Source organism: Mytilus trossulus, chromosome 3 (genome assembly GCF_036588685.1).
Source record: "Mytilus trossulus isolate FHL-02 chromosome 3, PNRI_Mtr1.1.1.hap1, whole genome shotgun sequence".
In the NCBI taxonomy this organism is placed as follows: Eukaryota; Metazoa; Mollusca; class Bivalvia; order Mytilida; family Mytilidae; genus Mytilus; species Mytilus trossulus.
The window spans coordinates 39,311,733-39,323,732 of NC_086375.1; the positions used below are offsets into that span (position 1 = coordinate 39,311,733).

At 30.9% G+C, this 12,000-nt stretch overlaps 1 protein-coding gene across 2 annotated transcripts in view; it reads left to right on the top strand.

Annotated features, from left to right (window-relative positions):
* Window positions 1–12,000, top strand: part of LOC134711446 (glutamate receptor ionotropic, kainate glr-3-like) — a 96,387-nt gene that overhangs the window by 60,950 nt on the left and 23,437 nt on the right. The gene's annotated exons all lie outside the window — the stretch shown is intronic.

Genomic DNA, 12,000 nt, shown 5'->3' on the forward strand with positions numbered 1-12,000 from the left:
AAATCCTGTTACTGTTTATCTGTACGACAGATACGAAAGGATATATTTTGTTTCCCGATTAGTATCTAAACAATTGTTTTGCTTTGGTGTACAGCAGACATTTGTCTGCGTTTCCAATTGCCAAATTGAACGCAAAACGTAATATTTTGTTTTAACTACATGTTACAGAAATTAATTCGCAATATATCATTTTATTTAATGTATACATAGAAAAAAGATGTCGCAGTTCGTTTGAATACAAACAAATGTAACCCTCTTGTGCTCTACATGTAGGCACCGTTGATGAGGCAATACTAGTATATCTTTTAATTTCAACAATGTTAGTAATTGAAAAACAATTTCTGCGACACACATTGTTTTTTAAAAACTATACGCATATAACAAACTTAATGATAATAAGCTATCATAGTGTAATTACAATTAAATTCCCTCTCCTTCAGCCATAATTGATATCAGGAAGTTTCGGTCACATTTCTCAATATCCTTTGGTGATATATACACGTGTACAAAAGTATTGCAACATTATTTTGGATGGAATATGATAAAATATTTGTAAAATGATATTGAAACGTAGTTAATGATAACAATAGCATTAAAACGAACAAAAAATGTATGAAAAAAAGGTTTTATATAACCAAAAGTTTTTAAATTAAAAGAAGTGTGTTTTTTTTACAAAAAATGCATTTAACAACTTTTACTGTAGTCGAAATTTACAATATCAGACGTTTCAAAATTAATCTTTAGATGATTATTCACATCATGATTGATCGTTATACGCCAAAGAATTAGTACTTTGTGCGCAGCCTCCATTCAAATGGATAACCGCATCTCAACGTCTTCTGATTCCTGCCATAAGTCGACTTATTTGTTGCTAAGGTAGCAGCAACCCTTTCTGACGAAGGGTATTGTTTATTTCATGATGTGTTTGAACTGGTGTGTCCTTTCGTGCACTTTACTCCCCAAAGTGTCCCATATATGCTCGATATGGTTCAAAGTCGGGCTACGATCGGGCCAAGGAAAATAAACCAAATTGCATTGGAACAATCAATTATGGATCTTTCTCCACGATGCTAATTTCCAACTTTGGCGAACTCTGCACTTATTCGATACGGGCAACTGTGTCTGTTCGTAGGCAATGATCCCCGAAATGATCTTATCTCACGATAACCAGTTGCGATGAGCCGATCTCAAACAGTTCTGGTTTAAAGGCTCCTTTCTGGTAATCACTCTCTTTTTAGGATTTTATTGTTTGCAATGGTTTTCCTTCTGACTAACCTTAATTATGCTTGATTTTCCAAAGCAAATGTTAAAGGGGGTCTTATTGATCTCGGAAGGTCTTTCACATCGTTTGTTGCCTGATTTTTATTCTCAGAACGACTTATAGTGGAATGATGATACACAACAATTCTTCCAATTGTCACGGCGACATACCTGCTTCTCTCATGCTGATTATCTGCCATCTTGCTGCGGTTATGAGTTGTGGATGACCAATTACACGGTGTCAATCACATAACTTTATAAACTTGGTTATTTAAAGTGTTGAAAACAATGAGGATAAAAACATCTGGTTTCTCCTTTCCGAGTTTAGTAGCTGCATGTGTTGATAAGAACTGATCGAGTCGATATTTATTTATTAAACTCAGGTGATATTTAAAAAATGTTTAAATAATTCTATTTCAACAAATCATATCACAAAAATAATAAAGAGTTTTTTTCATTTGAATTTCAAATTGGTGTTACAATACTTTTTTCCATGTGTATATATCCCCAAATTAATCAGTATCAATGATACTTGGTTTGTATCGGATGAAGTAAATACAGAAAAAGCCTAGGACTCGCCAAATGTGTTATCACTCTGCGTTATCTTTTTAGTCGATGAAATCTTGTAAAAATGTAACAAAGGAGTATCTTAAGAATATGAGTGTCGAGACAATTAATGCAAAAATCAATATATGTGTAACACCCTACTGTTAATCTAATGCATATTACTATATTGAACGCTGGAGTTAAAATATAAGAATGCCTGTGATATTTCTGATATTGAAACTCAAACCACAAACGTTCGAAAGACAAAGAAGAAAAAGCATCAAGGCAATAGGTTCCCCTTGAATAATGCTAAAATATCAAACTGTACTGCTGATATTTGACTATTGAAAATGACTTATATACATATACTATAAACAGCAATAGTTGTCCTTTTCATGATTTTGATTATTTAGCTTCATGTGAGTATCTCTATGATATTACTTTTAAGATGTATATGTGACACATTTCAGTGAATTTGAAGAATTATCATTTGGCTGAATGTCTCTCTTTTCAAATTAATATTTGAAATACACTAGCCTTTTTCACTCATGTAGCATATCTCAATTGATACTTTACCATGAGTGCATTTGCACGATATAAACCGATTTCCAATATACACAAATGCCCCTTTAGCAGACCCGACTAAAATAAAATAAATGTTATAGTCATCATCACGAACTGGTAAATCATGGTCTTTGATATCATGACACAATAATATTTGTCTTATCTGATTTTTCATTTAAACATTTTTGACGTTTTTGGCTAAATCTTCATAAGAATAGTGATCGATTTATAAGACCTTTTAAAAAAAAACCAGAACGTACTCAATTCAGAGTGTATGTGCTGCCCTCATCTTCTATATCTTACTTGTTCCTTTTCAAATGGATTTCCGAGTTTTAAATTCTGTAATAACTATTGCCTCTAAATTGTGAATTTTTAAATAGTCGACTCTAAATTTTAATTTTCACCTTAATTAGTAAACACAAAAAGAGATCAATAGTAATACATGAAAGATAATCAAACATATAGGTAGATTAATACATGTAATTAAAATGACAAAACACGTCAGTTACAATATTTAATAGTCAATTTACGACAGGAAAGGTAAGCATACATCATAATTCAATTACTCATGGTCTGATATATTGGACTCTGAGGGAAATGTAATTATTGTAGATCAAAGAAACAAGAAAGTTCTAATGGAAGCATAATCACGCTAATGTTTGAAAAAAAACCTACAATCACATATTGTAGTTTGTTAATCCAGATTGAAAACAAATCATTATTCCATCAATAACATTACAAGATCTTGACGCAGTGTCTTCTAGGAATTAGCAGGTTCATATTTTTCGCTTCTTTTGCGAGGAATAAAGCAAAACGGAATTTAAATGTTGAAAAGATATGAAATGTGAATAAACAAGTTGTAATGTTAATGAAAAAAAAACAATGAGGTAATAACCCATAGGAGTAATAAATCAACAGTGTGAATGAACTAGTTTGATCAATTGCTTTACAATTATAAATTCATCTCCTCGAACGGTACATAGTTTGGAATATTGCTGCCAACTCTAATAAATCGATCCGTAAGTTGATATTTAACTTTAAAATGTAAACTAATACTGTTAACTAAATTATTTAAAGGCTAATTCATAAGCTATCGTAAAAATCTAAACAGGATTTAAAATAATAGTGCACAATGTTGAAATTTCTCAATTTATTGTATACACTATTATCCAAAAAATCAATTAATAAGACAGCATGAATAAAATAGGAACGAAAGTTACAAGAGGGACAGTCAAACTCAAAATCGTAATAAAAATGACAACGCCATGGCTTAAAAGAAGAACAAGCATACAAACATTAGTACACATGACACAAAGTAGAAAACTTAAGAATAAGCAACACAAACTCCACCAAATAACTAGGGGTGATCTCAGGTGCTCCGGAAGGGTAAGCAGATCCTGCTCCACATGTGGCACCCATTGTGTTGCTAGTGTCTTAACATATGCGGTTATCATTCGTGTTTCATGACCATCAAATAATTTATATCTGTCTGGTCTGTAGTAAAATCTTTATTGAGAAAATATAGTCACTGACACATTCCTATCTTCTTATTTAAAACGCTGATGGATAATCGTGATGCTTAATGGCATATAATAACAATACGGTTCACAAAAATAAACTCCATTAGAAATTTGCAAATGTTTGGATCAAAATTCAAGTTTCATTTCCACAGTGATACGACCTTTGTTTAATTAAATGAGCCCGATAAAAAATTTACTTTCAAAATAAGAAGATGATTTGAGCAATTGCACTCAACTTTAGATTCTTCATCAATTAGCTTTTCTAGTGCATACTGAGTAACTTCTTATGATATTATATGTATAATGGATACACGATACCAATAAACTGTACAAAAATTGGAATGTGAAAATATATCCGGAAGTCTTTTATCAACCCGTAAAATAAAAACAAATAATACTGCCAAAAAATAAGAGATGTTCTGCAATCGGCTCAACCTGACTCTAACGGCAGTACAGCTGATTGAAATAAGTACAATAACAGGTACCTTGAGAGGGTACCTTGAACGGATAAATATATCATATTTTTGAATAAAAAAAATGATGTCTTAGAACCATAGTAACTGTTGATAGTATGAAAATCGTCTAATTTTGTTAGATGAAGTGCAAGTGAAGTATATACATTGTCAGTAATGACCCGCCCTCCATGTTAAAACCAGGGGACCGCAAAACATTATAGTTTATAGTCAAGATTATGAACATCTTCGCTGAATACAATCTTGACAACGATTTTATAATTTAGAAAATGAAAATGATGTTCCCTCATCAATTCAATCGCAGTCGAACGACACCAAATCTATAGTGTAAAAAAACAGTTAAAATAACTTAGCAGAGACAAATGTTCTATTACTACAATGTTATCTAAAATAAAACAACATCAATCTCAAAATCGACGTTTTGAAGTGATTTGAATTGTAGAAATAACGTCTTTGTGCCAAAATCATTCATGAAACTTTGCGGGGTTTTACTTAATTCAAGTGTATACGTTTTTTAAGCTCTAATGTATATTTTTGCATTATAATCAGAATGATATTTGAACTCAGGCATAAACCTGATGAAATCTAGAGTCAAATCAGGAATATGACAGTTGATATTCATTTGTTTGATGTTTTTGAGTGTTACCTCTTCACAAGGATTTTTCAGCTTTAAAATTTGTTCGAAGCTCGATGTTTTTGTTATTTGACTCTTTTCTAACATTATGTGCTTCAAAATATACCATTGTGTAGATTTGTAATGGGTCCTCAATTATCCTCATCTTTATACTTGTTTGGCTTTCTACTGGTGGAAAATTTTTCCCCCAAGGGAATCACAAGCTCAGTAGTCAGCACTATTTGTACTGCACTATTTGTGCTGACATGAATTGTCATTAATATGGTTATATTTATAAATTTACTGTGTACACATCTTTTAATTATTTGAAATACTAAGGCTTTTCTACCTCAGGCATAGATTACCTTAGCTGTATTTGGCAAAATTTTTGAAGAACATTGGTCCTCAATCAACTTCGTACTTTGTTTGGCCTTTTTGACTTTTTATGAATCGAGCGTCGCTGATGAGTCTTTTATAGACGAAACGCGCGTCTGGCGTATAAACTAAGTTTAGTCCTAGTGTCTATGATGATTTTATTTCTAAAGTTTTTTATCTGAGCGTCACTGATGAGTCTAAGGCAGAAGAACCGTGTGTCTGGCGTAACAAATTATTAGCTTGATACCTTTGATAACTTTTAGCGTATGCTACGTTGTCAACAAGAGATACTTTGAGAAACAAAATGTGTAGTAATTTCATATAATGTTTAACTATCTATACTATTATCATTTCAGTGTTATAACAAGACATACATTTTGTATTAAAGGTTAACGTACTTAACCATTATCAATTTTGTGTGTGAAGATACTAATTAGCTCGTCCTTAACATGCATGAAATATTTGCCACTGCACGTTAATCAACCAACAATCAGTCAATACTAATTAGCAGAAAACAATACTCTTAAGACAATGATTAGTTTAGGAATCGTTCGGTGATTTTTTTTTTTATCTTATATAGATATAGGAAGATGTGGTGTGAGTGCCAATGAGACAACTCTCCATCCACATTCGAAAAGAGTTTAACAGTATACATGCTCTGTGATTCAAAACAGTTTTCGTAGCTAAAACTTTATTGTATTTATAATCACGAGAAAGAAATGATTGATTTAGAGTTTTGAACTTGTTTGCAATAGTTTGGTAATTATGTAACAATGTTTAGTTCAAATGTTGATTTTCTCTTCATTATAGGTATTGATTTTGTTGAAATGTGTTATTAACTAAGCAGTCTAAACTAAAGCGTTTATTTTGAAAAATCTTTAACTTCATTATAGCATTTCTAAAGCTTAATTGTGTCATCGTGCCGTTTTCCCTTCAAAGATTAAAACATGTTCGTCATGAACAATTATGCATATCTATATTCTATATGTGGTTAATAATCCCAAAACAAATGCCAGGATTAAACATTTTGCATTTGCGATATACGCACGTTCGTCTAAAACGACATATCAAGAACGTTCGACTATTAAAAAGGTAAGAAGCCCCCAAAAAAGTACGCAGTTAAAGAGCATTAAGAAATAAACATTTCCGACACTTATCTTTCTTATACTTACCCAAAACCAAAAATGTGAGATGTGAGATGATTTGAATATACACATCAACTATTATTTTTTTGTATGCCGCAATAAACTGCTAGAAGTAATTAACATATCAGCCCTATGATCCAAATATACCACGTTTGATTGTATCTTCTTTAAAATGCAATTAACTGAATGATAATAAATTAAAAAAAAGAATTTTTTAGAATTAACATAGATTTTTACTCACGATACTTTATATGTTCATTCATTCACTTAGAAAACAGATATTAAACCACAAAACTTGTGTAATAATATAAAAAATCAGAAAACACAAAAGAAATAAGAACATAAGACCATATTAATTAAACTATCTAAATAGTTTTGCATTTTTTAAAGGTATCATCCTGATTGTTCTTTTATCACTATGTTGTTGCTCAAGTATTCTCTTAAGCCATTTTACATAAAAAAAAAACAAAAAAAACAACAACTTCAAGTTATAATGGTATTTTATTCAAATCAAGTAAACGATATTAAAATATATATACAAAGTAAATAAAAAAAGAACATAATTAAAAACCAATTGTTCAGAGAACAATTGAAGGTCTTTCCATCAAAACAATGTATTTTGATATGAAAAGTTGTGAAACTAAGTTTAAAATGTCATTTCAATCGTCAAATGATAGCTCCTGGTAAGCTGATTCCAAAAATATATTGTTTCCATACATTTTTTTTTAAATAAGGGAGATAATTTGTTACTTCCGGTTTGACAAATGTTACTTCCGATTATATTTGAATATTTACTTGACACTAATTCCAAAAATATCTGGTTCTTTATACTTTTATATTAATAAAGTACAAAAAAATAGCTACTTCCGGTTTACAAAAGGTCACTTCCGGTTGTTTTTTCAAGGTTAAATGGTTTGAAACCTTTTTCTAAAAGTTGTATATCTTTATCATGTATACATATAGAATAAAAGCAAAGGTCAAAATCTAGAACGTCAAATTAAGCTATGACCTTGAGATCAATTTCAAGGTCATACACCAAGGACTTCAAATCAAAAGACCATAGGTCTTAATTATATTTAGTTAATGAGTTATATCACCAAACGCGTGTTTTTAAATACAAGAGGGGAGAAAACTCCCTTTTACATTCAACGTACGCTTGCAATCAAAATTTACATCTTACGACATGTCGCAACTAACAATTTAGTAAAAATAATTTGTTGATATCTTATACAGTCTTTGGATATAAGTGAAAATAAGCCAAATTCAAATATTAGAATATGACCTTGACCTTTGACCTTGACCTAATTTTCATTTTTTGGGACCAAGGACCTCAAATCAAAAGATCCTAGGTCTCTATCACTTATGATTTATAAGATAGAAATTCATATCACTTATATCAGATGCATAAAGGGAAATAACTCTCATATGGAGCGGTCATATCGCTTCGGTCAAAATAGGACAAATCATGCGAAGGATATAACGAGCAATTTTGTAAAATAAATTTGTCATAATCTTTTACGGTTGCGAAGGAGATGCGCTAACAAGGAAAACAGTGTTTGGGGAGATAACTCCTACAAAGAAAAGTATTCGTTTACGCAGGGTAAATTTCAAAAGCGCATAAACTGTTCGATATCATATACCAAATATCTAAGCTACATATTGCGAAACAAATGTTTATCGCAAGAACAAAATTAGGCGGAAGAAAAAAAAAAAAAAAAAAAAAAAATAATCAGAAGAAAAACAATAGGTCTTTCCACAGAAAAGTGGAAAGACCTAATAATCAGAAGAAAAACAATAGGTCTTTCCACAGAAAAGTGGAAAGACCTAATTATGTGTTACCATCTTTTTAACAAGCGCAAAATTAGAACATGATTTATCCTGTTTACTATATGCTATTGCCATTATACGATCTACAGCATGAAATATAATCCTACAATATCTCCCTTAAATTCTATTCGCTCCATTGATTACTGTCTGGAAGCGATTGAAAATAATTAGGAAAAGTGTGTTTTAAGCATATTTCGCAATGTGTTATTTAAAACAAGTTTATATTGTAAAATGGACAGCCTCATGTGGCTCATGTTTGTACGGACAAGGATTTTTCATTATTTTGTATAAATCGCCAATTATAAGATGATTATGAAAGCCCCTTAAAGGTTATTTTTATTTTGTATATAAACATATAAACATACTAGAAGTGGATTTTCAAAAATGAATTACAGAACGGCTTATATAAACTTAGTGATAATTGATAGCATGTTTCTATTTATCAGAAACCTAATCTATACAATTACAATTAGTTAAAAGTTGAAATTGATATTTTGCGAAATCGGTTGAATGATATACAAACCTTAAGCCTAAAACATTGTTCAAACGTTCTAAGGCGACATAGTTGTTTATTTGCCAACATCTCTTGAAGTATTTGCAGTTAATTTTTGTTATTGACATTAATCTTTCTTTTATTCCGCTTAAGTATATTTGTCACGTACATTCGTCCGTATTGAGCGGTTCCCACAATTGTTTTGTTGATTTTTCATCTAAACATTTAATGACGAAACATTTCATCGGTAATTCAAACAATATGTCTTTGAACTATACTGGCTGATATTGTCAAGATTATCAAGATCATGAGATGTACTTGACATAACAATATGTCACTACAAAAGTCAAAAAGTCTGAAAAGACCAGTTTTTGTCTTGATTTGCATGAACTTTTACTTGACATTCTCCGAAAGTATGACTTGTGTCTTAATTTTTCTTGACAAATTCTCATTTATATCAAATTTGTATGAAATTTACTCGACATAATCTTGACATTCTGAATATGGTCTTAAAATTTCTTGACAAATTCTTGACATTTAAATACTGTCTTGAAATTTCTCGACATATTCTTGACATTCTTATTCTTTCTTAGATTGGCTTGACATATTCTGAATATTTTGAAATGTGTCTCAATGATTACTGTTTTTTTATTCAAATTTGAGTGTTGAATTTTATAATTTTTAATCAATGATTTCATTGGTCTCAAACATACATACATAATATGGATCTAAACATTTTTTTATCTTTTCAGGAAGGAGTTATCACAAATTTTTTGTTGATAAAAAATTATAAAATTCAACACCCAAATATGAAAAAAAATGTTTTTGGGTTGTTCTAAAAAAATGCAGTTTGAATCAAGATGAGAATAAATTCTTTGACCAACACGAAATCCCCCCTCCTTTCTTTTTAGCCACACAAACCCAAAAGATTTCATAAACCGTTCAGGCGAAATTTTTACTGTTAAAATAGTGTCAAGACATATTTTATACTGTCAAGAATGTGTCAAGACATATTCAGACATTATTTAGAATGTCAAGAATATGTCAAGACATATTCAGCCATTATTAAGAATGTCAAGAATATGTCAAGACAGATCGAGACAAATTTAAGACAGTCAAGAATTGGTCGAGACTAATCCAGACTCTTATCGGATGTTACAGGAAGTGTCGAGAAATTTTAAGACAATGTTAATACTGTCAAGACACATGTCAAGACAAATCAAGAACCTTTTGAGACAAACTAATACTATGTCAATAATTTTTAAAAATTATGCAGACAAATTAAGAATGTCAAGTAAAAATTCATGCAAATTCAGACAAAAACTGGTCTTTTCAGACTTTTTGACTTTTGTAGTGTGTGGATCCGTTCACTTACCTGCATTAGCCAAAGATTCGTTCAAAAATTTAATTTTATTTTGTTCTCATAAAAAAGGCCAGCACTCGTTATTTTTTATGATACGATCATTTATAATTCTTAGCCAGGTGCAGCAAGATAGTACTGTTATGGCACATTGGAAAGCTGTTCTCCTGTTTTATTTTGGCATCTTCATGCTTGAATGAAGAAAGATAAAAACTGAAGTCAAGTACAAGGCACGGATTACAAAAAAACAATTAATGTGACAGAACGAAAATATAATTTGTAGAACATCGGTTGTCAAGAAGAAATGTAAAACAAATTCAAAGATTATAGAAAATATGTATTACTAGCGAAAAATACAAAATAAAGAATTACTTTCTTTAGAGTTGTGATAAATTACAGGCTATCGTACGACTTTTAATAATTAGCAAAACAAATATTGTAAAGTTGAAAGGTAAATTCTATTTGCCTGATTTATGTTTCACCAACGAATGATCAACAAATATAAAAGACAGTCACGATAGACAAGCAATGGATCACGGTGTCTTTGATTTCTGCTTTCTTTTTATTTTAATGTTCAAGCTTGGTACATGTACTTACTGTGTCTGTAAACTTCCCTTTACCTCCATTCTATACTATTGTAAATTAAAGTATGCCATGACATTATATTAGAAATATCACATTACTAGAACATTCATATTTTTATACATTCAATCGACTGGTAAATGCAATATACTCTTCAATGAGTATGCGGTTTTTGAACTGTTATATTCATCCTAACGATGCCATCCTTTTTTTCTGTGCCAAGTCATGAATATGACAGTTGTTTGATATTCGTTCTGTTAGTTGATTCAGTATAACCTTTATTATTCTTTCAGATTTTATGGACTTCCTTCTTTTTTAAGCCTCACCTACGATACTAGAGGGGCATTATGTTTTTTGGTCTGTGCGTCCATGCGTCCGTGCGTCCGTTCGTTACACTTCAGGTTAAAGTTTTTGGTCAAGGTAGTTTTTGATGAAGTTGAAGTCTAATCAACTTGAAACTAAGTATACATGTTCCCTTTGATAAGATCATTCTAATTTTAATGCCAAATTAGAGAATTTATTCCAATTTCACGGTCCAGTAAACATAGAAAATGATAGTGCGAGTTAGGCATCCGTGTACTGTGGACACATTCTTGTTTTATCTACGTTTTATTTGTTTACCTGTTCGTTTTTATAGAGTAAGATACTTACTAACATTCCTGAATTTAATAAATAGTATAGTACACAAAGACCTAGATTGTAGACTACTTTTGCGTTTTTCAGTCCTGTATACTCCAAACTGCCTTAATATTTCCCTTTTGCATATATTAATCGATATAACTCTCCCAGGATATATGAATACGAATAATATGGTGTGATTAACCTTTATATAATGTGCATTTACTCGTACGTAAACCAATATATGATGTGACTAAGCGACTAACAACACATTTCCCGCTTAATGGACGTCCTTTTTTAAATTTTGTTTTTGAGTTAGCTTTTGTGTTTTTCTTTCTTTACCACCAAAAAATCGTTATTACAATAGCAACGATGTACGGTTGGTTAAGAGATTGTAGTGACTTAAAATCAAGCAGTGAACGGTGGCTCGAACGTCATATACATCAAATACAGACATTTCACCGCATTTTGTGGAACCCATTATAAAATAGTACAAACACATATGGAAATGACACAACCACATAATTGAAACACGTTATACATAATACAAATGACGCATATATGATATGCAGTATTTATGAAATGTATTCACAGTTTTGAAGAATGCTCAAGTAAAGAGTTTGA